This window comes from Galleria mellonella, unplaced genomic scaffold (assembly GCF_026898425.1).
Source record: "Galleria mellonella isolate WM207_F2 unplaced genomic scaffold, CSIRO_AGI_GalMel_v1 utg159, whole genome shotgun sequence".
Classification (NCBI taxonomy): Eukaryota; Metazoa; Arthropoda; class Insecta; order Lepidoptera; family Pyralidae; genus Galleria; species Galleria mellonella.
In genome coordinates, this window is record NW_026442004.1 from 2,566,881 (window position 1) to 2,592,264 (window position 25,384).

Here is a 25,384-nt window from a genome sequence, read left to right on the forward strand (position 1 = left end):
GGTAAAATCGCCCATCACAGTGTATTACGTTCCCAATGAATTTATATGACCATTTCGATTCTACTATAAGTCATAAATATTCATAACAAAACGACTATTAAATTTATTTTACACCGGCTACACGATTCCATTTTTGTTGATAGAAATGTTCGCGAAAAAACAGATATGTATTCGAATGTCTCTGCCATTTAAATTTGAACCCATTTAACCATTTAAACACAGTTAAATGGGTAAAAATTCACACGATAACTGCTTAATTACATTTGTTCATGTATTAAAAAAAATGTAAAGCAATAACTGTTTTACTCACGTTAAATTCAACAAACGCAGCAACTATTTTACGCAGAACTGCATAATATAATAGAAATTACTAGTAACTTATAGGAGAAAAAGGAATTATCAGTAATAGGTTTGTGAGTCCCCATTGCTAGCAATAGTAATAGCATTGCCAGATCGATGTCCACACTGTCCGCTCTGGAAATGGTATGGTCATGGTAAACTAGTGAATTCATCACGAATCGTGAAATTGAAAGTTGCATGTGCCCATTGTTTCGTCCATCACTGATACTCCACCGTTGCACACCATTAGCACAGTACAATACCATCTTCTTTCATACGGAACCCTAAAAAATTTTGAAATTTTGCCGACGGATAGTAGTCCTTTCGGTGTATACTCGGCTCGGATATGAGAGGGATGGGGGTTCAAATCCTGATCCCGTCTTTAAAAAGTTTTTACAACCTACTAGTGATATAATATAATTATATAATTTAATGTGATTATTCACATTAATTCACTGACCTGTAACTCTGAAACGCCTTGAATTCTGAAACAAAAATATTAAAATGTTATATATTTATATAATATATTACATTTATCTTATCTCTTTGGAACTTCGATACATAATATTTTTATTTACAAATATACGATTTGTTTCTTTTATATGTACTAAAAACTATATATATACATTATATTCTTAATTCTATTTTAAAATGAATTTGATATTCCATATTTAAATGTCAAAATTGTTTTAGACCTGAGCTTAGTGGTTGACGTAGTAGCATTAAATACATTTATCGATATTCGGCTTCGAGTCATATTGTTTCGATATTAAAATCTGTCTAAACTTAACCTCATAGCCTACTTAAACTTTATAATATCAATGAAAAAGTATATATTTTGGAAATATAGTGAAAGATCGTATTAATAAGCATTTTATAGTCATTACAATTACGCGGGCTATGGCAATGTATATCGATATCGAGTTGTAGATTAATATCAATGCTTATTCCTAAATTGAAGTATTGTATCGAGATGACACTTGTCATATGAGATGACATTAGTGGCGACATCGAGTCTGATATAAAACGATCAACGTTATCCATCGTTTGTATTTAGATATGTATAGATAGAACACTCTCTTAAAAAGATCGACTTAATCTATACATATTCGATAGTATAATATTATATTCCCTTTAGAAATATTAACACTCAATGAATAAACAGCACATTATTTGAGTCCCTTTAAAATATAAAAATTTTATAACCAACATTCACCGGGAAATGTGTCAAACCACAAATACAAGTTCGCTCATCGACTTGATGTAAAGTCGGCTCAATCACTATCAGCGAACTCGAGTTCATTAAACAAAGTTTTCAGAACACAACAGTAATTTGCGTGTTATATTACGAAGCACACGCCCTCCTGCCACAGTGAGGAGAAAATTATCGAATTAAAACTAATTAAAAGTTGTAACGAAAAATTTAATAAAGAATATAATAGAATACTTTATTTGTTTTGAATAGGTGATGACAAAGTTCTTATAAAATAAGTAAATAGTTCCCTATTCAGCTGATACTGAGCATGCAAATTTTAAGGTTTTGTTAAATACTTATACCAATCATTATTTTACTAATAAATAATAGGTTATTTAATTTAATCTGTATATATATATATATATATATATATATATATATATATATATATATATATTAATAATTTAAAACTTGTTAATTAATTCACTGATAATCGTATCAAATCAACTTGACAGACTGATATAGGTCAAGTATAATTTTAACTTTAATATCACTAGAGATTTATGGCAGATTTATCTTCAATAATAGATAATTTAATCCAAAATTTTGTTCCGAAATAAGACTTCTGTCTAAACAAAATTAGTGTGAAGTTTTTTCAACTATATTTAAATTAAAATTTTTAAATTTTATTCATAAAAAAATAAAATAGGCGCTCTAGTCTTTTTTGAAGTCATTTGAAAAATGCAATGACTATAATGATGATGACGATGTACAACAGTATACAGCAATGCAAATCTACCCTACAAATCTGCTGAATTAATGAAAATTCAAGGGAATACTGTCTCAAACGACTGTATACAATTAGTCCCGAACTCGACTCGGCTCAGGGTATTAGGCTCGGCATTTTCCACCTTTCCGCTTGAACGCTCTAAGCTAAATGAGTTTACCTACATATTGTACGTGTATATCTCTTTACTTCGACACTAACTTACGATACAGAGCGTCTAATATCTTACAGCTTAACAAATTTTTTAAATTTTATTTATAATAGGTAATGTCCTAGAAGAACTTAAAACAATATTTCTTATTTTATAAATACGATTACCAGCAATGACTTACGTCTATTTTGTTGAAAATACTCGATTAGTCTTATATCATGTCTAATCATGGCCACTTATTATTAAAGGTCCTGGATGGTCCCGAAACTAGATTATAGACTAGTCAACAATTACAAGTGATGGTTATTTTTTACAATATAATGATAAGAATACGTATGATATTTTTCATATAAAACTAAGAAGTTTTTTTTTCATTCAAAGTAAAGAACTAAACCTTTTAAGATTTTATAATCAAGTATTTTTTCTTTTTTATAATACTAATAATGACAAAAAACTGACAAAGCCCACCTTATGAATAGTGATAACCGTCGCCTATAGACATGAGCAGTGTTATGGACATAACAGAGTATAGTGTGACGCTCATGACACCCTTCATGCGATACAATACTTTTTGTCTTGTTAGGATTAACATAGAAAAAGTGTTATCCATAGAAATAGTAGTCATAATATCCTCATATTAGTGTGTGTCACTGGTATCCGTGGAAATAAATCGTGTAAGATTTCGTACGCTAAACATGTCAGAAGGGCTGTAAGTACCCATTCATTAAAACATTGAATTAACTTCGGTTCCAAATGTTGTATTAGCAATATAATTTATATTGACAGTATAACAGAAGTTAGTTTCGATGTTTCTGTCATTAATGATAGTTATTTAGCAGTAAATATAATGCAAAATGTAAATATATTATAGGATTATAGAGTTCAGCCTCTGAACAGCAATAAAATATAAATAACAATATTTGTTTCATAACTCGGTGTAATTACAAAAAAATATACCAGTTTATTATGGACTAATTCTTTTTAAATTAATATTGAAATGGTAACACCGCTCGTGTTTTTAGTATACCTTGGCTTGCCTTGGATTACCAATAAAGAGATTATCCTTTATTGATAATAATTTTTAATTGAATTCACTTATAATCGTATTTTCTGATATTGCTCACAACTTAGGTTACATGTTTATTTCTATAGCTAATAACGCAACTTTTAAAATATTTGTAGTCTAGTGTTATTTAATTCATTATATTATTTGATTGTTACTTCATTTTCTCGCACTGTATAACTATGTTAAACTAAATGCTGTGAATACCTATAATGGGCATGTGCATTAATATTGTATTATATTTAATGTTTGTTAAACCTATATGTTATAATACAATATGGTGTTGGTGTTCCTCAAATAAATTCACCCGAAATCAACCATGATGGTTTCCAATGTACTTGAAAAAATATATAACTAACTTTGAGGCTGCTAATATAAAAAAATACATTTTTGTTAATTTACACAAGCTAATAATAATCAGTTACCCCCTGCAGTAGATTGTTAGTACTCGTAATGGTGCCTACTAGTATATTACGAGGTCTGTCCGGAAAGTTCGTATAAAAGTGTTCTGGAATGCGAGAAAGAGGAGTGAGGAGGCCAGGTAAGCGCAGGACCCCTTCCTTATGTCCCTAACAATGCTTCAGTTCTGGTTTGACCGCCGTGCGGTGCGAACTGGCTTGTCACGCCATCTGTGAAGTTACCTCTTAACGAAACCCCGTCGGCATAGAGCCCGCTTCCGTTGAAGAGCAGCGCGTCGTAATCAAGTTTCTCTCGAAACTCGGCAAGAATGGCCGTGAAAGCAAAGAGTGGAAGACATCCGGGGAACCACGAACAAAAAAATCAAGAAAATCCCGCTCAAATGTCAAGACAATGTTGATTGTTTTTTTCGATGTTCGGGGGATTGTCCATCAAGAATTCGTCCCTCCAGGCCAGACAGTTGATGGAAAATTCTACGTCGATGTGCTCAGACGCCTCAAAGCTCGTGTGGCACGAGTTCGTCCAGAATTGGCGCGAGAGGGGCGTTGGATTCTTCACCACGACAATGCCCCTGCCCACACCTCTCTTGTTGTCCGTGAGTTTTTGAGTAAAAATTCCATTACTGTGACCGAACACCCCCCTATTCGCCTGATTTGGCCCCGTGTGACTACTTCTTGTTCCCAAAAACCAAATTGGTACTTCGGGGGCGGCATTTGGGGGACATAAATGAGATAAAAAAAGCTACTGAGAAACCTACAACCAGAGGACTTTCAAGGAGCCTTCTCACAGTGGAAACGGCGTTGGCACAAGTGCATTATGTCACAGGGGGAGTACTTTGAAGGGGATAAAATTGATTTACCTGAATAATTGTAAAATAAAATTTTTAAAAACTTTTATACGTACTTTCCGGACAAACCTCGTATATTATCTATGGTGACTAGTAGGCTCGTAGTTAGTTATACGATTATACTCTGTGCAGAAAAAACAGTTTTAACTTTTAAGTAAAGCCATCTGAGAAATAGGTACACATAGCAGCAGAACAATTCGCTTCTCGTACTACTACTACCAGTGAAACGGTCTCCGCAGGGGAGTGTCGTCATATAAAGGGATAAAATACATTAGATTCATGCTAGAAGATCAAAACTTCACAGTATTTACCGATCATAAGTTTATCACCTACGTATTGAAAACCAAACGAAACAAATGTTAATAAATTTAAAAAAATACTCGCCACGTTAATTTACGCTACTTACTAACAACACATAACTAATTAAATTACCTAGTCCCCGAACTAAATGTGAAGACCGGATAAACTGGAAACATAAAATACTAAAAATCCCAAGTCAATTTGGAATATCCTAAAATAATCCGAACGAGAATCGAAACCCCCAAACTTAATACGCAAATCATCGGACTTAGTACTGCGCCATGATCGATCATTTGCATCGAGTACTCGTACGATAGGAATGTTTTCATCGAGCTAGATAATTACATAGCGTCCGAACAATGCTCTGTTAGCTGTAAAACGAATCGATATGCTTTCACTATTGCAGTGTCGACGTACTGTTTGATGGAATTCTTTGTTTACAAGTAGGTACTATTGGTAATGTGAAGCGAATATAACAAATGGAATAATTTGTGGATAATTTTTAAATTGAATATGTAACCTAAACTTTAACGTTTTAGATGCGTTTTAAAAAAAAAGTATAAAATGGTACGTAATAGAAATTACTGAATTGGGAAAAAATATTTGTTTGGAGCATTTAAGATTTTATTCTATGAAAATCGAGACAAACTTTATATTAGATCTTATCTAGAGGAAATAAAAATTGAATACAAAATTATTAAAAACGATTCATAATTGGCAAAGATATCACATAATATTCTTCAAAAAAAGGATTGAAAGGCTTCTCCTTTTTTAACAAAACCTATTTCTTTATTTTTGTAACTCCTATATAATACTTCCTGTTCTATAATATTCCTATAAATATCCCTTCCTTTCCCGTGGGTGTCGTAAGAGGCGACTAAGAAAATTTAATAGTCGAGGAACTTTGTGAGACAGTGTGGCAATGTCCCTCTTAATGTTTTAAGAGGTAAACTTTCACCAAAGACTAACTACGGTTGCCAACCCGCCCGCCAAGCATGACAACTACTGGCATATTTCCTTCTTTATTGGGGAGATCTATGTTTAGCAGTGGATAGTTAACGACTAATAAAATGATGATGATGATGAGGATGATATAATACTTTAAACTTGTTGTAACCTTCCAGTCACATTGAGGTTTAATTTAATTCATTCATTACAAAAATAAATTTATCAGTATACTTCCTCAATGTCTAAGAAATATGAATAAAATATGAACTTAATAAAACTCTCGACACTGAGTGACAGACGACGCACAGCCAAAACGGTGGGTTTATAAACAGGATATGTTGCACAGGAATTTCTTATATAACGTAGGTGAGTATTAAGGTGTTTGAAAATTCATCGCCCAAAGCGGATAAACGAAGTAACGAATAGATATCTGTGTCTATTATTTTTATATATTATTTATTTTGTATAGGTATACATTATTAGTTGTTATTTTCTTTACCTATTTCAGTCGCGTTCATGATTTTCTGTTCATCCCAAAAGTTGACTGGTAGACAGTGCTACTAGCACTAAGTCCGCCTTTTAAGTATATCTTATTTTATTTTGGTCAATAAAGTTATTTCAATAAAATAAAAAAATAAAACTTCTTGTTGTATTTTTTTATAAAATTGGAGGCAAATTAGTAAGCGGCTCATCTAACGGTAAGTGATTACCGCCGCCTATAGATACACACAACATCAGAGAAATTTCAAGTGTAGCCGGCCTTTTAAGAAGGAATATATACTTTTGTTAAAAGTTTAAATGTCGTATTATGTTCGGAAATACTGCTGTTGGGAGTTGCTTCTATACTTTAGTTGTACGTGCAAGAAAATATTTACAGAAACGCACGGTGGAAAGCCGTCACTCATCTAGATGATTGAGATGAAATTTTAGCTGATGGCGGGTTGTATGATAATGAAATTCAGTAGCTGGAATTAATCCGAATAATTCCTTTGAACACTCCCCGTAATATATGTGATAAAATATGCAAAGAGAAGCAACGTCTCTACGCAATGCCAGGGTATCACGTGACCTATGTCGAAACTGACGTGTATGCTAAATTTCATTACAATTGACTAAGCCATTTAATCACCAAAAGATCGAAACAAATAAAGAAACAGCCTCATTTTAACGTTTGTAGCATTCTAGCTGCTCATCATCTTTAGTAATTAGGATAAAAAGAATCCTAGCTGCATAATGCCCTTTCCCTAAATTTACCTCTTAAACATTTAATATTTTAATGTAGAAATTGCGCAAAATTGCTGTTTTATGGACCATTAGAAACTAAAATTATATTAATTTTTACTTAAGTCTCTTAAAAAAAAAGTTCATATTGATTGATTACAATAAAGATTTAACTATGATGTCAAATTTAAATGTTAATTTTAAAGATAGGTTTAGAAAAATGTCGCCTCAGAATTAACCCTAACGTTTCAATCAATCAATCCGTTCTGCCGTTTGAATATGATTTAATAACAAATATCATAATATTATAATAGTTGATTTTAAACTTTTGCGCTGTTTATACATATTTTAAATAAATTATCGGGACTTAATGCGAAGAAAAATTTTTACAGGTATATAGTACACATATCTGCTTCTTTATCGCCGACGTCTTTCTTTAGTCCTGTCGTGACGAGTGTCGTGATGCAATTCGACATGGATGCAATCATCCAAAACTTCGGCAATAAAGAAGCAGGTATGTAGATACAATTTATCTGCAAAAATTTTTCATCGCGTTAAGTCCCAGTAGTGTAATTCAAATATTAATTTGTAATATTATCATGAACCTGTATTTGCTCTACAAAATTATTTTGTTACTATTAACCTAACAGTATCTGCAACTAAGTTACCATACAAGATTTTAGAAAATCATTCACAAAGACAGTCTAGTGGCGACTTCGACCCTGACATGAATTTATGAAGACGGACAAGTGCAGTGTGAGTGAGAAAAATGTCCTTTGAATATACAACACTAGTGAACGATCTGTTCTCTTAAACGTGTCGCGTATCACATTTGAATCCGTTCGTGAATAATACATACGTGTTTATTGATGGTGCATTCTTGCCTACTAGCGACTCTCGTAGATTTTTCACTCAATACTCTAAAGACTTGCGCAAACTAGAGATAAACCTCAGCGGATATTGTTCATAATAAAACAGATGGAATAGAAAGGATCGTGGACTAGTCGCCTTTGGTCTGGACCAACTTATAACCTTATGACCTTTGTAATCAATAAATCCATAGTATACTACACTTTGAACTTATTGACCTCAAAGATCGTAATCGAAAGTTCGAACGAAGTTTGTAGACACCAATTTTTTTATACTAACTTTTGAAAGGAGACTGTGATACATGAAAAAGATAATTATAATCTCGCTAGCACTATTGATATAAGCTTGCGGAGCACCAGTGAGAGAAGACAGGTAAAGATGAAAGCAAATACGTCACAATAGACTAACTGATCTTAGTCAGTCCATCGTGACGTATTTTACAAGAATTAACCACGATGATTTCAGGGGAGAACCGCATAGAGGCCAACCTAGTAAATTATATTGCTATTAATGTTAGACAAGGGGGAACTACTAGTCTCTGAAATCTTAGCTTAACTGAGCTGAATTCTATATTAAATAGGAAGAAAAGAATTATTAGTAACAGGAATTAGCGGCCTCACTGCTAGTAGTATACCCTATCAGGCCAACTTCCACGCGGATCACCCTGAAAATCTGGAATTAGTTACAATGGGCCAATTGACCTGCTTTCATTCTCATTTATCATCCCTCACTAATTCTACGCTAACATTTACTTATAGCACAAGCAAGACTATAATTCCATTATCACCCGTTAAAAAATCTTCGTCACATATCCGCTCACTGGTACCGTGCCAGTGTAAACAACCAACGAAGGCATTACCATTCCATTTTCATTCCATGTAAAATGCAATTAAAAAACCAAATTAAGGCGACAGTCTGACCCACTACTACATTCGATTCTAATATTGATGCCAATATTAGCAGTTCAACATAACGGTAGACACATGTCTCTTTGCTCTTCTAAAGTTTAATATCATTTGTATATTTATTTTTTAATACCTACTATTAAATGCAAACTGTAACGCACATCTACGAGTCGATGCATATGTGATAATGAATATAGAAATAAATATATATATATATACATATATATATATATATATATATATATATATATATATATATATATATATATATATATATATATATATATATATATATATATATATATATATATATATATATACTGAATGGGACAATTAAATGAATGAAAAACGGACGGGTATTAAAAAGGCAGCCATAGAATAGCAATGTAAAAAATTAAAAATGGCTTCTATGAAAATAAACTCCCTTTCATCTTGCGAATCCGACATATATATGATGTTGTACCTGCCTACCAAGCGTGGCAGCTACTAGCAAAACTCCCCTTTATGGGGAAGGTATATGTTCAGCAGAGGCCAGTAAATGGCTGATACATCATAATAATATTAAATGTATATGACAAACGACTGTAGGAAATTGTCTAAACATTTCTTCTGGACTTAATAGGGGAAGACGAGGAATTTGTGATTTTTGTCCGCCAAAACTCTTTTGCTTTTGTCATTGTTATATATTAATATATTATAATAACGACTTGCCCCGGCTTCGCACGGATAGTAGAACATATATACTTACATTGTTTATATTAGGTTGCTGCGTCAAGTATGAATTAGATTTAAATGTAACATACTACCCTACTTCGAGTATTTTTAATGTATTTTATTTCCTACGTATAGATAGCTTTCGCAAATAGCATATTGAGTATAGTAAACTATTCCTTAAAAGATGTATGCTATCGTGGACTCTTTTATAGACCTATAATAGAGAAACAATCCCAATGTACATGGTTTTGTCATATCTCAAACGAATTAAGCAGCACTTTTGGTGGACGACTCGATTTTTTCTGACACCTTTAACAGACAAGAACATATTTCAACCATTTAACACATAACTTTGACGAATTATAAACTAAAACCCTTCTAGGATCACTCTGTTCAGTAATTTTTGAGATTATCGTGAACATACAGACAGACACGTCAGGGCACTTTTTTTATTATATGTAATGGATGAAGATGATTAATGAATATATAAGTCTAGAAATTCGATTCTTCAAAAAAGAACTTTACTACCTAATAATTAATGTCTAGTCATTATATCTAATAAGTCTTATCTAAACATGTCATTCCACATCGTGAACCTTTCCTGAGGCTTAAAATATTCATAATGTGATAAACTGGATATTTTTCTACACTGACAGGCAAGTTATTCGCTAAGAATCTTTCATTTTTAACGATTGAGACGCCTGTCACTGCCTACGCTATATTTGATTTTATTTTTGAAGCACTGTAATTTAATAAATATTTATTACTTTTTTCAGATGTCGTTATGTCATAATATGAATGCCGACCACAGACATAAAACATTCAGCATTTATTTATATTGCTTTCCCAAACTTTTATTAGAAAATATAAATGCGGAGTCAAAATTTAAATCTAAATATATAACCATGTTTTTTTTTCTATTTTTTATACAGTTATATAATTTGTTATTATTTTTCATAAACATAATATTCCCATTGCATGCTTATATCTTTTTTCTTTTAATTCAACCTTCTAAACATTATGGATGAAAAAATACATATCGTCATATTCGTAGAATACTGACGGATCTGACAAATATTACATATCTATATCCGTCAGTATTCAACGACTATTACGATATATGTATATGTAACGAAAAGTACTATATATTATGGATGAAACATTTTGTCCATGCTAAATATCCTTACAAAAAATATATGTAATACCGATTATCGTAAAGAAATTACGATTTCAAAAATAGATATAAGTAGATATAATTATTAGGAATTAATTATTATATTATATTTTCTAGTACCTATCCAAACTGCATATTACTTACACAATTAATATTGTTTCCAAAAAAAAAACTGACTTCAGTTTTAACAAAACCAGTTATTTTGATTTAAAAACTAAACTACCAACCCGATTTTAATAGAATTTCTAAAAAACATACATATCTTTAAGTATATCCTTTTAATAAAAAATTCCTAATCGATTTACAACTGACAAAGTTATAAGGTAACAAACTTAAAAAAAAATACAACTGAATTGAACATCTCCTTTTTTTTTTTGAAGTCTGTTAACAAGATTTATTTTATTTAGGTAAATTATAATCTTTTAAGTTTTGATAAACGCTCGCTAACAATAAAAAGACTCCACTAATAGTCGTAGTCAATCTAGATTCAAGGAACTTTAACATCAATAGGTATCACAAGAAAAATGTACTATACCGTTCACTTCGACGTTCCGAGAAGCACGCTTGCTGTCCTTACAGAATAGGGATGTCAATACATTTATTGGATACAAAGAAAACTTAAAAAATCTTAGCGCTGATCGTTGAAACACTGAGCAGTTATTTTATTCATGTGTTCAATTCGTGAATTGTAATAAATTAATCAACACCCTCAGCCCGGATAGCGAAGAGATGTGGGTTCGAATCCCATTGGATCGGGTCGTACTTTTTTCAATCTACTCGTATTAATAATGTAGGATTCCCAAATACCGAATTACGTAATACTCAAGCAATTATTTCTAAATAATTTATTTGGAAATTTATTGTTATAATATTCTATTAGATAAACAACATATGTACTTATAATCAATCAATATATTACCAAATATATTCTTTTCCTCATACTTTAAAATCATATTTTCTTATATCTCATAACTCTTTCGAAAATCATGCAAACATTTATTATTATTATTATTTAAAGAAGGGTTTTAGTCACAGGCTTTTCTGTCCGAAACAACTCCTCTTTCAATAATAAATACATTATAAGACAAAAGTAATGAAAATAATTAAAAAATATTTTAAATAATATCATAATAATCGACATATTCAAATTTAGAAGTCTCAATCATCATCATCATTGTCAGCCGTTAACTGTCCACTGCTGAAGATAAGCCTCAATTCTTGATATTATATAATAATACTTAATACAGTTATAATATAACAGATGCCTAAAAATAAAATAAAATAGCCGTTATTTCCTTTAACACATAGAAAGTGAAAAATCAACACAACGTTATAACTGTATAATTAAATTATATCCGGACGGCAACCCTACATAACCGCACAAACCCACTTGCGCTTAAAAACTCTTCGAGTCTCAGATGTACCGTTAATACGGCCTTGATAGTTGATCACAGATGCCACGAGGACCGGTGAGAACGCCACTAGAATACTTTTAGTCAGTGTTAATGACAGCTATACGAACTGGACGCTCTTTCATTATTGGTATTATTACTAGCTTTACCCACAACTTCGTCTGTGTCGTAGTCGAAATTAACTTAGTTCGAAGAAACGTGGTTATTGGATACAAACAAGATTATTGGTTTTTTTTTTCGTAAACATAACTTTTATGAAATGGCAACCCTGCCCGCGTTATTGGTGTACTCTGACGGGGTAAGGATGAGTAATGACAGATGAGGACAACCATCATGAATTCGTGATTAATTTACCATAAATTAACCGCGGTGATTTTCAGGGAGACCACGTGAAAGTCGACCAGACAGGGCTATCAATGAGGTATTAAGTAAATATAAGGATATTTCATTACTAACAATCCCTTTCCCCTCTAAAAAACAAAACTATAAATTCAATCGAATAATTATTAATTATAGTCTGCTTCGTAGATCATATAAATTCTTTGTTTAAAAAGCCATTTTAGAGACTTATGTATAACCATAGCTGTTTAAAAACTCGTAATTTACTTAATTACATATATTAAATTTAAAAATATCTATTCGTTGTAATTAATTTGTATTATACGACCATCAAGCTGTCTCGACTCCATTTAATGACATCTTACATAGACCTAGTCCAAACCGTCAGGTGACAAAATGATCACACAGTAATTTATTATTCAATTTAATTTATTTTAAACTTAATCAATATTTAACTACTTACTTTAATTAACTTTATTCTAGTTATTCGAATGTTTATTTTTATTCATGTAGTTTTAATGATATTATGATAAAACTACGTTTGAAATAAATAAATATTATTATTTATCAAAATTGAGTACAAATATATTTTTATACCCTTAGACAAAGGATTTTAACGAATTACATATTGTCGGTAGAAATATCTCCGTCGACCAGACAGGAAGACATAAACAAGGGTCATATTTCATAATACTTTAACGTCAAAGGAAATTGTTCCGAAGACTTGTAGTTTTCTAAGTAACTTAGATTATGTCACGTTCGAACGTTTCCTATTATTTTTCGATACAAAATAACGTAAAATGACAACTCATAATGTAAACGGTAAAAGTTAGTATGAATTTTTAAATTCTAAATTTAAATGGCTCAATGAAAAAAATATCACTATTTAAATTGTAATCGTTATTTACTAAAAGTTATTTTACATCCAAAATTTGTTTGTTAATAATCTAAATAAATGAAACTGATCGAAGATAGATGTACCGTATATTCTCAATAACACTTTGCGAAAGAGTAGGTGTATTGAATGTATGTGTAATTTTTTTTTATTTTTTTATGGATCTTATAATAGCAAACAGGCTAACGGCCCACTTGTGGAAAATGGTAACCGTTGCCTATAGACATGAACAGTGGCATGGACACAACACAGTATACTGTCTACTCGAGTGACGACTCCATATAAGCAATTGCAATCTAGGGTGACCTGTTATTGGACGGAATAACGACCTCAAATCTCAAGCACAGTCAATGAGTATAGGTGGCACAATACCTTTTCTTATGATAGCGTATAGAGAAGCCTGTGTTCAGACTTCAAATTTGAACAATTTAATTATCAATCAAAATTAAGTATTAAGAGTTCGAAATTTAAACAAATACCTACAATCTTCTGTAAAAGCATAATGATATAGGTAAGGTCTTTACTAATTAAATTCAAAATTGTGTTCATTTTGGACAGAGTTAAAAGGGAAACTTTGTACAAAAGTCGTTTGCTTGGGTACCTCTGTCCCATTCGTGTTTCAACCGTAAAGCAGTTGTGTTTACATAGCTGTGTTTCGGTTTGAAGGGTGGGATATGGCGTGAATTTACAGGGTACAGAGGAATAACACCTGAGTCCTCAGGAATGGCAACGCATGGGAAGTATCATGAGCGAAACAGTATACTCTGTTATGACCAATGGTATTGCTCATGTCTATAGGCGATGGTTACCACTTTCCATCAGGTGCGCCGTCAGCTTGTTTGCCATTCTAAGTTGCATAAAAAAATACATATACCGATGATTTTTGTATAAGTTATGTATTTCGCGATACCCTCATCACATCTGAAGTGATTTTGATGATTCTTAATGAATGGAATTTGGAGTAAATCCGTTCAATGGTTCCATACTAATTTTCTCACAATTCAAGTTGGCGCCAAAAAATATATTAACCTTATATGTAATCTAATCTTTTCCCAGAATGTATTCATGTAATGTAATCAGGGAATAAGACGATCCGCTAGTAGGTACCTTATAAAGATATAGGTTCATACCTTTCTAAAATACTAGCAATGCCTCACGGATTCGCATAGTTTTTTTTATAAATAAAATACAATCCATGTTATTTTATATGTAAGAAAGAATTTTTAAATCGATTAAGTATTTTTTTTAGTTTATGCATTACAAATAATATTTTTAATTTTCTATTTTAAATGTATGTTTATACATTATAAATAAGATACATTATACACATATGTGTATATATATATATATATATATATATATATATATATATATATCATATATGTATATATATATATATCATATATGACAAATATAGATAGAGTTCATATATTTATGAACTCAAAATGTTGACAAATATATCTACACAAAGTTTGATCTAAGTTATTCCATATACTGTTATATATTCTTCTAAAAAATATACTGGCAATCACTATGTATAATTGTATTGACAGAATTGCAATATTTTCTAAAAGCAAACCTTTTAGAATATAAAATATTTACTCATTACATTTTTTTTAAATCCAGCTCTCTTTGAGGATTTGTATGTTGTTTAAATATAAAAGTTCATGGAATTGGGCAATTATTAATAACCATAGTATTTACTAAAAAAACCTTTTAATTCGAATGAAAATTGTAAAAGGGTATACCTACATCAAAACAAATCTTAAAAGGGCTTATAAAATGCATAAATAGGTAAATAGGTACATCAACTTACGCGTATCTGCCACACTTAAATATACCTTCAAATATGTATCCCCATAATATTATGAGAAAAGGATGGGCAAACATACTTGCAGTTTACCAAAAGATGTAAATGAACGCCGCGGCCCATAGTCAAAAACACCACAAAAGTCGTGAATAAATTTCCATCTTCCAACATTTTAGAGAACGTTACTTTAATCCCCATATCTAATTTATTCGGATTCTACTACGGCCTTAAGTAATGAATATATATTTGAAATAGCTGAAAATGTTGCGTAAAATTTACTTATTGTAATAAACCACTGATCATCAAGGTAATGTCATTAAAATTTTTATTTATGACGAACTATATATATATTACGTATTATTATATTTCTAATAAACTATGTTGTCAAATTAACTTGGTTAGTTAACGGTGATGTAATTAACATTATTAAATAATTTCACTTTGTAATAGTGATAAAATGGTGATTAAAGACCCTCACCCCATTACAAATACCACCAAGGATATTATGTACAAACACATTAGAAACTAAATAGATTCCCCGACGTTGGTCCATCGAAACGCTCTTTACATACAGTTAGGCAAACAACTGACTGGTCACTTAATATTAGTGATGGAGACAACAATAGGTCCGATTCTGAGAAGCCATTCTCTAAACTTCACTAATAGGAATATTTTAAATCGATAGTTTAGCGAAACTATTATGTTACAGATCATTAAAACTAAATTTAACTTATTCCCAAATGAAATTTATTATAAATTTATTTTAGATTATTATTTGGAATAAAGATTAAGCCGTTTTATGATACTGGTTTTAAAATAGACACTTGATAATCGACCTCACTGTCAGTCGATATATCACGACAACCAAAACTGGAATAATAAGACTTTAGGAACTAGAATTTAATTACTTCGTTTCTTTTTCTATTAACGTTTTTTTAGTATGTATGAACTTGAACTTTTTTCAAATTTCTACATTTCGATATGTTAATAATGACTCGAATAGAGTTGCGGAACTTTATTCAATGTTCACTCGAATGTGTTTTTCTATTCGAGTAACAGAAAAAGCGCCACTCGCATCACTACTCGGTTTGCCTTTCCGCTTAGGCCCATAGCGGTAATTGGACAAACCTCGTCAGTCACCATGGTGCTCACGGCCTAGTTTTGTAGCGGATTTAATAGAACATTTACAAACATGTGCATTTCGTTACACGCTGCATTAGATCTCATTTATATTATGTATATAATTAGTAATTACATAAAGCTTCCAGCTTTTTTGCATAGGTATATAATATCTAAAAAATTATGCCGAAATGGTACACTTCTCAAAATTGCAACACACACACTAGAAGTCAACAGAAAATGGTCAAATGGTTGGTTTCAATAAAAATAACGAAATTTAAAAGTACCATTTTCATTTAGTTTTATTTTGATAAAGATTGAAAATTAAAAAACAGTACGCATTTATTCCCTATGTAACGGTATTGAACGGTAAAATATCCTTTGTAAAAATATAAATATCTGGAATTCCCCTGAATGCCAGATATTGATGAAAAAATAATAGATAACTTTTATGTCTCTATTATTACACCGCAATGGAAATCGAAACAGACTGTGGTCAAAAATAATATAATACTCATTACGTAACATGGTCTGACTCACAAGCGTCAGTTGGACAGCCGTGTTAACTGGATAACTTTTTACGAATAAAAACATTTATATAGGATCATAATTAAGTTTGGACAAACTCTTTTATGTGTAAGGACATTCGCTAAACTTAATTACATGTCCGTGTAATAGCTGAATAAAGACAAAGGCACAAAATTACAATATGGAGACATTACATTTTAGTCCTGAGACCGATTAAGAAATCTATTTTACATGAATCATTACACTATTTATTTAAATAAATAAATTTATTTTATATATTACGTTAAAAAAAATGTACTATAACGATAATATTACGCGCTTAGAGATACTTATTAAACTCAGTGGATTACATGACATTAATTTTGTTAAATTTTATTTAAATTTTATTTTATTGAAGAAAAATCAACTGCTAAAAATTGCGTTATAAAAACAACAGTAAAGACAAAAAGTCATTTATAGATTTTCACAAACAAAAACAGAATGCATGAAATGGAGAAAAAGAGAGAGAAAAAGGCCAAGAAATGGCGACGCATGTGGGATACGATGGACGTTAAGATATTGTGTTGTGTGGCCATTGTGCTGTTCTTATCTATAGGTGATCGTTACCACTTTTCAATAGGTGGGCCATTCCAAATTGAACAAAAGTCTTAAGAAGTAAGATCGCACGAGCAAGGCGCATGAATCAACCCCCATCAATTGCCTCTCATCGACGTTACAATATATTTTGTGAGGGGACTACATGTTCTATTCTTTGTCTATAGTGACATACATGGTATTAATCACGACAATAGACGTCTATTACCACTTTCCATCATTTGTTTGGTTTTTGTTGCCATTATCTTACACTCCTAGTGTATGATAGCCTTTCGCTAGACGTGAATTACAATAATTACTGTCAGTTGGTCTTCCATCTTGTTGGGTATTTACTATAGGCAACAACAACTTTCCAGTTAAGAATTCACATGCTCTTTTCTATATTATTTTTCTTTTTTTTTGTAATTGCCTAATAGCAGTTTTGTGTTATGGACCTATTTTGTTTAATAGGCATTTCTTTTGATTACACTAAATTTATAGTTACACGATCGTCGCTCTTATTAATTATTTAAAAAAAAGGAACATTTTGAAAGAGATTTTATAAAGCAAACAATCTAAGAAGTTTAAATTAATGACTACTCAGATGGTAATTAATTCTATCCATTTATTAAACTACCTATTTAAATTAGTACCATTATTAAAGTTTGAATGAAGAAATTGAAATGTTCAATGGAAAGTATTTTTGTTGTTATTTTACAAAAGTAAACCGTGTTAAATTAAATATTTCACTGCCAAACAGCTCTACTGACCTTCATTAAATAATTTTTTTTAATAAATCAAAAACAGTACTTAAAAAAATTAAACCTCGTGTACCTCAAATAAAGTAGAATCTTTATACCATAGGTTATTATTATATGATAGACGATACATAATAATAGTAATTAAAATTTTAAAGCCATTTATTTACCGTAAGGTAAGTTATGCACCTGTGAAAATCACCGGTTGGTATTTGAGAAACAGTATAGTCGTACGATCGCCAATGGCAATGAAATCTAGTCGAGTTCTATATCGAGATGCGTAAGCCTTCTAAAGGTCTGTAACCACTACACTACATTAATTATGCATTAAATTATTTATTATGAGACCACATTAAATACAATTAAATATATGAATTATTTATAAATATTTCAGACATACATATGTATAATAAAAACACACAATTTGTGCGTATTCACAAATTATATATGGTTTGTGAATTATATAAAATATATGCATACATTTGTTAATATTGTTAACAAATTAGTTCGTATCAAATCTATCTATTCTACAAATTCGATACATTGTTTAAGTATGCATATCAGTAACAACATTATAGCACTTTTATATAATTCTTATACGAACACGCAGAGCGAATTAGCTGTGGATTGCTTGAAACCAATTTGTTAGCGTGTTGATGCGTTTTATACTCGTAGGTAGTTTGCGTTTTGAATAGTGAATTTAATCATTATTGAATTAATTAAACTTAATACTAAAATTAGTAAAACAGTTTCACATAATATAACGTTTGTATATATATTTAAAGTATTAACCTACCTACTATCAAGTTCTCTACCTAATCTTATAATTACGAAAAAATAGATTAGAGATATAAATTCAAACAAATTAGATAATTTGTATTTATTTTTTGTAGAATCAATATAATGATCACAAATATCTAATTGGCCGTATTCTCAAACATTCTTGGAGTATCTGTTTTCCAGCTGGTGATTCTCTTTCATTGCATCAATGTAAACAGCACAAAATGAAAGATTATGGCGATATTTGCACATATCATGAGCAAATATCGCCGTAATTCATATAATAAATAAATGATATGGAATGAGCTCCCTGCCGAGGTTTTCCCAAGAGACTACAGCATGGGGTTCTTCAAAAGGGAGGTAAAGAGATTTCTTCAGGGTCGACAATGCGCGCGTAATACCTCTAGTATTGCAGGCGTTCATAGGCTACGGTAACCGCTTACCATCAGGTGGGCCGTATGCTTGTTTGCCACCTCAGTGGTATAAAAAAAAATATCAAATATATGTATTCTTATGAACACTACATATTTATTGAAATATATATATAAATTAAGTTATTTTAAGGAAATAAACATAAAACATGATATATTTTTAGATAGCAGTAGATACAATATGGATAATACATATAATAAAAACTTATATTTTTCTACAGACTTTTAAAAGGGATACCTACCATGAAATATTTTCCGAAATTTCGGGGACGAACGAAACAGAAATTTTATGATAAAATTACACAATATTTGCCGTTTAAAATTATTAAAATTGTTAAAATATCGTTCCTCTGGACTATTAGGATAGGATTTATGATGAACGAAATGTTAAGCTCCATTTATTGGATCGATTTTGGTATAAACAAAAACACGAAATTGAGCCCTAAAAATTCGGAATTTCATTTCATGGTAGACCACCTGGTATTCGTATTTCGTCTATCAAGTCGCGAATAAAACAAATAATATAAATTTGAATACAATATATAGAACATATTTTATAATATATTAATATAATACTCAATATTAGTATTCATAAGACAACGAAGAGCCTATTAATCATATTTTTGAACGTCGCTGTGGGCAAAGGCCTTAGGCTGATAAAAAACTAGTCCCACCAGACCTTGTCAGAACGCGGTCGGAAAGAAAGTAAACAGTCGTGAATTCCGCAAGTAACGTTACTTAGGTACTTAAACATTACTCTCATTTCACTTAATTAGGAGAGAGCTCTTTATGTACTTGCATAATAAACATAATTATTGCGTACAAAATTAAAATAACTCGTAATTATGAAACATCATAATAAATGCAGCTTATAATTATTAGATAACATTTTTGTAATGCGCTTTTATACTGTTAAGAGGTCTGCCGCCATGGTTAGAATTTAAACGTCGTGTTTATTGTTATAATTTTTTTTTTACTTAACTTTCGAAAAAGAGAACTCACGTATGCCAAGAAGACAATAGGTCTATTTTCTATATAATTATATTACCAGATATCTTCGTCTAAGTCGATCGATTTTATTAGACTAAAAATATATCATAAAATTTCCGTTGTCAATGAATATATAGACATTATTTACCCCATAGTAGTTTTAGTAGTGTAGTAGTCCTATTAATTTTATTTTTTAAGTTAATTTTTTTCTTGAATTTTTAAACTAAATTAACTAAAAAATCAAATAATAATATTAAATAATTAATTAATAATTAAATAAAAATTAAAAGCTTTTAAATTATTTTTTACTAGACTTGATGAAACTTGTTACATGTTTGAAGTGATTTTTTTTTTACTGTTTTTATTATTTGCGCTTGAATAGATTGAAATAATTACTTACGATTTTATATTAGATTACAAATTTTTAAGCTTTAACCAAACTACTTTAGCTTTATATGTAGGCGCTGACGTGTTTTCTAAACCTACAATATCTCTGTCCTATTTCACTTGGAAACGTATAAAAGAAAATAGGTTAAATATAATTACTGTAGGTAAGGTCCGTTTTATTGAGAACAACGAAAATACTCCTCCCACACGCGGGGTCATTGAACGATTATAACAAAGTGCGATGATCCTATTTTATACCTATACAAGTGCGGTGCTATATCCACTTCCGCATCATTAACAATTGCAAACAAGCCAACTCAAGAGGAATAAATCTCCCCCTTTGTTGTAGATATAAATTATACACTTAAAACCTGAGAATAATTTTACTCTCAATAGCAAACATTCCTTACTTTTCCTTACTGATATTATAACTATGAAAATAAGTTTGTTTATTTGTTTATTGCCACTGACGTCTTAACGGATCAACTGTTCGTCATGGAATTTGGTACACGTACAGTAGAATCTCGATTATTCGGATATTCGATTATCCAGACTTGTTCTTCACAGCTCTAATAATCGATTTACAAATAGTATTTTGTATAAATTGTAAATAGGTATTGTAGATATTATCTTTATAGCACGTATTTTTTTTATAACGTATTGTCTAAATGACATATATACATAATAAAAATAATTATGTATTATTTGAAAATACATAATTATTATTAAAATTTAATTATGTATTATTTGATTTGACTTTGAAATCGATTAACCAGATTTTCGATTATACGGAATACGCTAGGTTTTATTTGATTCGGATAATCGATATTCTACTGTACGTACTATATGGAATGAAAAAGAGCAATACACGGTTACTATTTATCCCGGTCAATGAACTTATTCAGGTCACGCGGACAAAGTCGCGAGTGAAAGCTAGTAGTTACGAGTATATATTTAACAAATCGTTGTGGACGGTTATGATTAATATTTTATTATTATTATGCAAGATATAATGTAAGTTGGTAACATTCATTTCTATTATGTCATTCATAATAACAAAATCGTAAAAAGGTCCAGTCTGTTCTTTATTTCAATATTTTATATTTTTGAATGGTGCAGTTTTTATATAGATATGTACTTTATTACGAATTTGCTGAAATAAAATTAATATTATAAAAAATTACTGAAAACAGCTAAAGGTAAATAGAGACATGCATTTAAAATCATGAACTTTAATTTATAACATGACAAGCAAACTTGTAGCTTGCTAACACGCTATGGAGAGGAATATACTGAATGTCACAAGATCAGAAAGACTGAAAAACTGCGTTATCAGGAATAAAACATAAGCCATAGATATAAATTAGAAGACTCAAATAAACATGGGCAGCGCACATGATAAGAGGATACGACAAATGGAGTAAAAAACACAAGATAGTTTCCCAGGGAAGGCAAAAAGAAAAGAGGCAGACCCCACACAAGATGGGATGATGATATCAGAGATATAACATGAGTAACATGAGACAGAGTGGCTCAAGAAAGACGAGAATGGCAACGGTTGGAGGAAGCCTTTACCGATTGACTAACAGATCTACAGAAAATAAACAAGTAACCAATTAATAAAATCACTTTTTATTTTTAAAAATTTTTATATTTGTTTTAAAGTAGTGTTATTAAGCTAGTTGATCTGAATAAAGGCTACAATAAAATAAGGATAACTGCTTATCATCAGGCGAACAGTATACTTAACTACAACTTTTGTTGTACAAAAAAAAATATATTATTTTTATAAATTTTCATACATACCCAACAAATTGCTTATTAGAGTAGAAGGTTACTTACCTTAAAATTTATTATATTAATAAATATGCTTACATGAACTCTTTACAAATATACACAGCTATTTCCTAAAAAGGCTTTACCTTCATATGTATTTGAAAGCTACCGACTTCAAGCAATACAAAATAATCTCGTTATTCCACGTTCCGGATCCGGGATGTTTCATAAAAAGATTAACTCCGCAAACATCAGTCAAAAGCGAACAAAGAGCCTTGGCGTGCAAAAGAAACCTTTATCAAACGTAAATACCAAATGAAAGATGTAATCATGTAACGTGGATGTTAATATTCAAAATTGACGGCTAGTCCTAAATATAGGTGGTTGGACCCAGGGGACTTATCCCGGCACAATCTGAGTCTAACTGTATTACACGGCTTTCGATATTTCTCCCCGGATTTATTGCCCCAAGCCGGGGATTTACAGCTTTGACCGAAATGCTTACCCACAGCATTTTGTTAGCTTTTTATAGGCAATTTGTTACCTTGTATATCTTTTTGGGGACTCGTGATTTAGCCCACAAATTGAGCTCTCGGCGTCTGACATTGTATGGTTCAGGTATGAACACCGTTATTTGAAAAAAAATCAATAGCTGACTAGTACTAGTCGGTGCGAAAAACGATAGTTCGCATGTGGTGGAAAGTATTAGATAAATGTGTAAATGTAGAAAAATAACAACGCTATAACCCTCAGAGAATGAATTGTGATCACATAAAACCCAGTAAGCGCAGTGTGTGGTGTTTTTAATTGCTGATAATAGAATGGTTACCCCACCTGCGCTAACGGCGTGCACTGGTGGGTCATTAGTGAAGGGTGATAGGTGAGAATGAAAAGGCAGGTCAGTTAACCCATCGTGATGAATACACCAGAATTTCAGCACACCACCAAAGGTCGACCTTGTGGGCCATATTGCTAGCAATGGGGCTGATAATCTGCATTACTAACAATCCCTTCACACCCTGTATGTGATGTAGACCATATTCAACAGATAATGTTTGTATGAAGTCAAATAATAATATACCTAACAATTAGTGACGTTCTTCGTAAATACTATGTAAACCATCAATTTATATAACAGACAATTATCAATATTACAACAACACTGCAACAGTATTATAGTAAGCATCCGCTATTTTCACAAATATAGAGCACTGAATAGACAATATATTGACAGACACATTGATTTACTCTCACACGTGAAGACGTATTTGTTGTTACTGCCAAAACTCACTCGATACATCTAGAATCGTCTAGACATATTTACCGTTTCGCTTCGTGTACACGAGACATATCCTGACCGCAAACCTTAATTGTATCCGTATAGTTCTACCGCTCAGTACCATCATGCTGCAAACCGTAGAACAAAACGGACTTTTTCCCCATTTAATCTTGCTTATTTACAATATAATTCCTTGATTACATTAGGAACTAAGTAGGATGCGTATCGGATCACTATTATTGCTCTTATTATTGCGATAAATAAAAATTATGAACGTCATTATGGAGAAAAAAGAAAAATCAATGACCGCACTCCGTCTCTCATCTACTTAACGGTACTATGAATCAGTTTCTAAACGAAATTTTTTGTAACTTGCAGGATTTTTACAGAATAACTATGGAATATTTAAATAAAGAAAATAGGTGAACTGAAAATAGGTATACTTTATTTTTATTTATGCATCATGTAGTGATAATGTTCATTTTTAAATTATTATAGTTATATTTTGATATTATTGTACTTTTTAGGCGAGGAACTATATAACTCTCCTAGTTGATTTTAATAAAAAATCATTATATGTATCACTTCGATGTTGAAATCATAAAAATAAATATCTATACATTTTCCCTTATTGCGCTTTACCCACTCATTTATACTTTTTGCAATTATTCTGAGTCAACTCCTACTTTACAAATCGTTAGGATGCTAATAATAGCACCAGCTCCCGTATACAAAGTAGGTTTCTATTAGCGATACAGTGCAAATTCTATTTGCACTTTTTAATTTGCAAATTATATATTCTATGCATCGTTCAGGATTTTCAAATTAATACAATTCGTATTTGAAGCTCACTCACCTCTTAGAAGATTAATTAATATCCTTTTAAGAACGTGTTCATAAATATAGTTTTAGTATTTAGGAATAGTAAGCGCATTGTTACATTTTCTAGTGGATTCTTTGTCTGCAGATTAGACTAGAAACACAGGTAGAACCGTTATTTCGCCCACGTGCAACTTGTTATTTCCAAATTTAAATAATTTCAAATTTAATTACACCAGAATAACAGTTATTTTGATCGTGACAAAATTAATACGTGAGTAATATACAAAGTCATTTTATCGATTACAATAATAATCTTCTTTACTTATTACAAAATTTAACACCGACTAACAAATAATACGCCGCGTAAGTCAATAGGTCAGGACTTAGAAGCATGAAATTTAGCAGTAGAATTTCTTATATAATGTAGAAAAGCATTACAAACGTATTACTCAAATTTCGTACAAATACGCACGGGGGAACTAAAAAAAAACAGCTAGTAAAGGTAGAGATTTTGTACAGCAGTAAAACGCATAAACGCGCTTTTACAGTTATGG

The 25,384-nt window shown here is 31.0% G+C and overlaps 2 protein-coding genes across 3 annotated transcripts in view; one reads left to right on the forward strand and one right to left on the reverse strand.

Moving 5' to 3' along the window:
• The window catches only part of LOC113518840 (protein artichoke), a 116,887-nt gene that overhangs the window by 57,194 nt on the left and 34,309 nt on the right, over positions 1-25,384 (reverse strand). The window contains exon 2 of one of the 2 annotated variants that reach the window (XM_026903845.3): positions 800-824. The exons of the other annotated variant lie outside the window; for it this stretch is intronic. The gene's annotated coding sequence lies outside the window, so the exon portion shown is untranslated. The remainder of the gene's footprint in view (positions 1-799; positions 825-25,384) is intronic. 2 annotated transcript variants of the gene reach the window in all.
• LOC113519053 (vacuolar protein sorting-associated protein 16 homolog) overlaps positions 8,121-25,384 on the forward strand; it is a 68,463-nt gene continuing 51,199 nt past the window's right edge. Inside the window, exon 1 of the mRNA XM_052892543.1 lies at positions 8,121-8,510. The gene's annotated coding sequence lies outside the window, so the exon portion shown is untranslated. The remainder of the gene's footprint in view (positions 8,511-25,384) is intronic.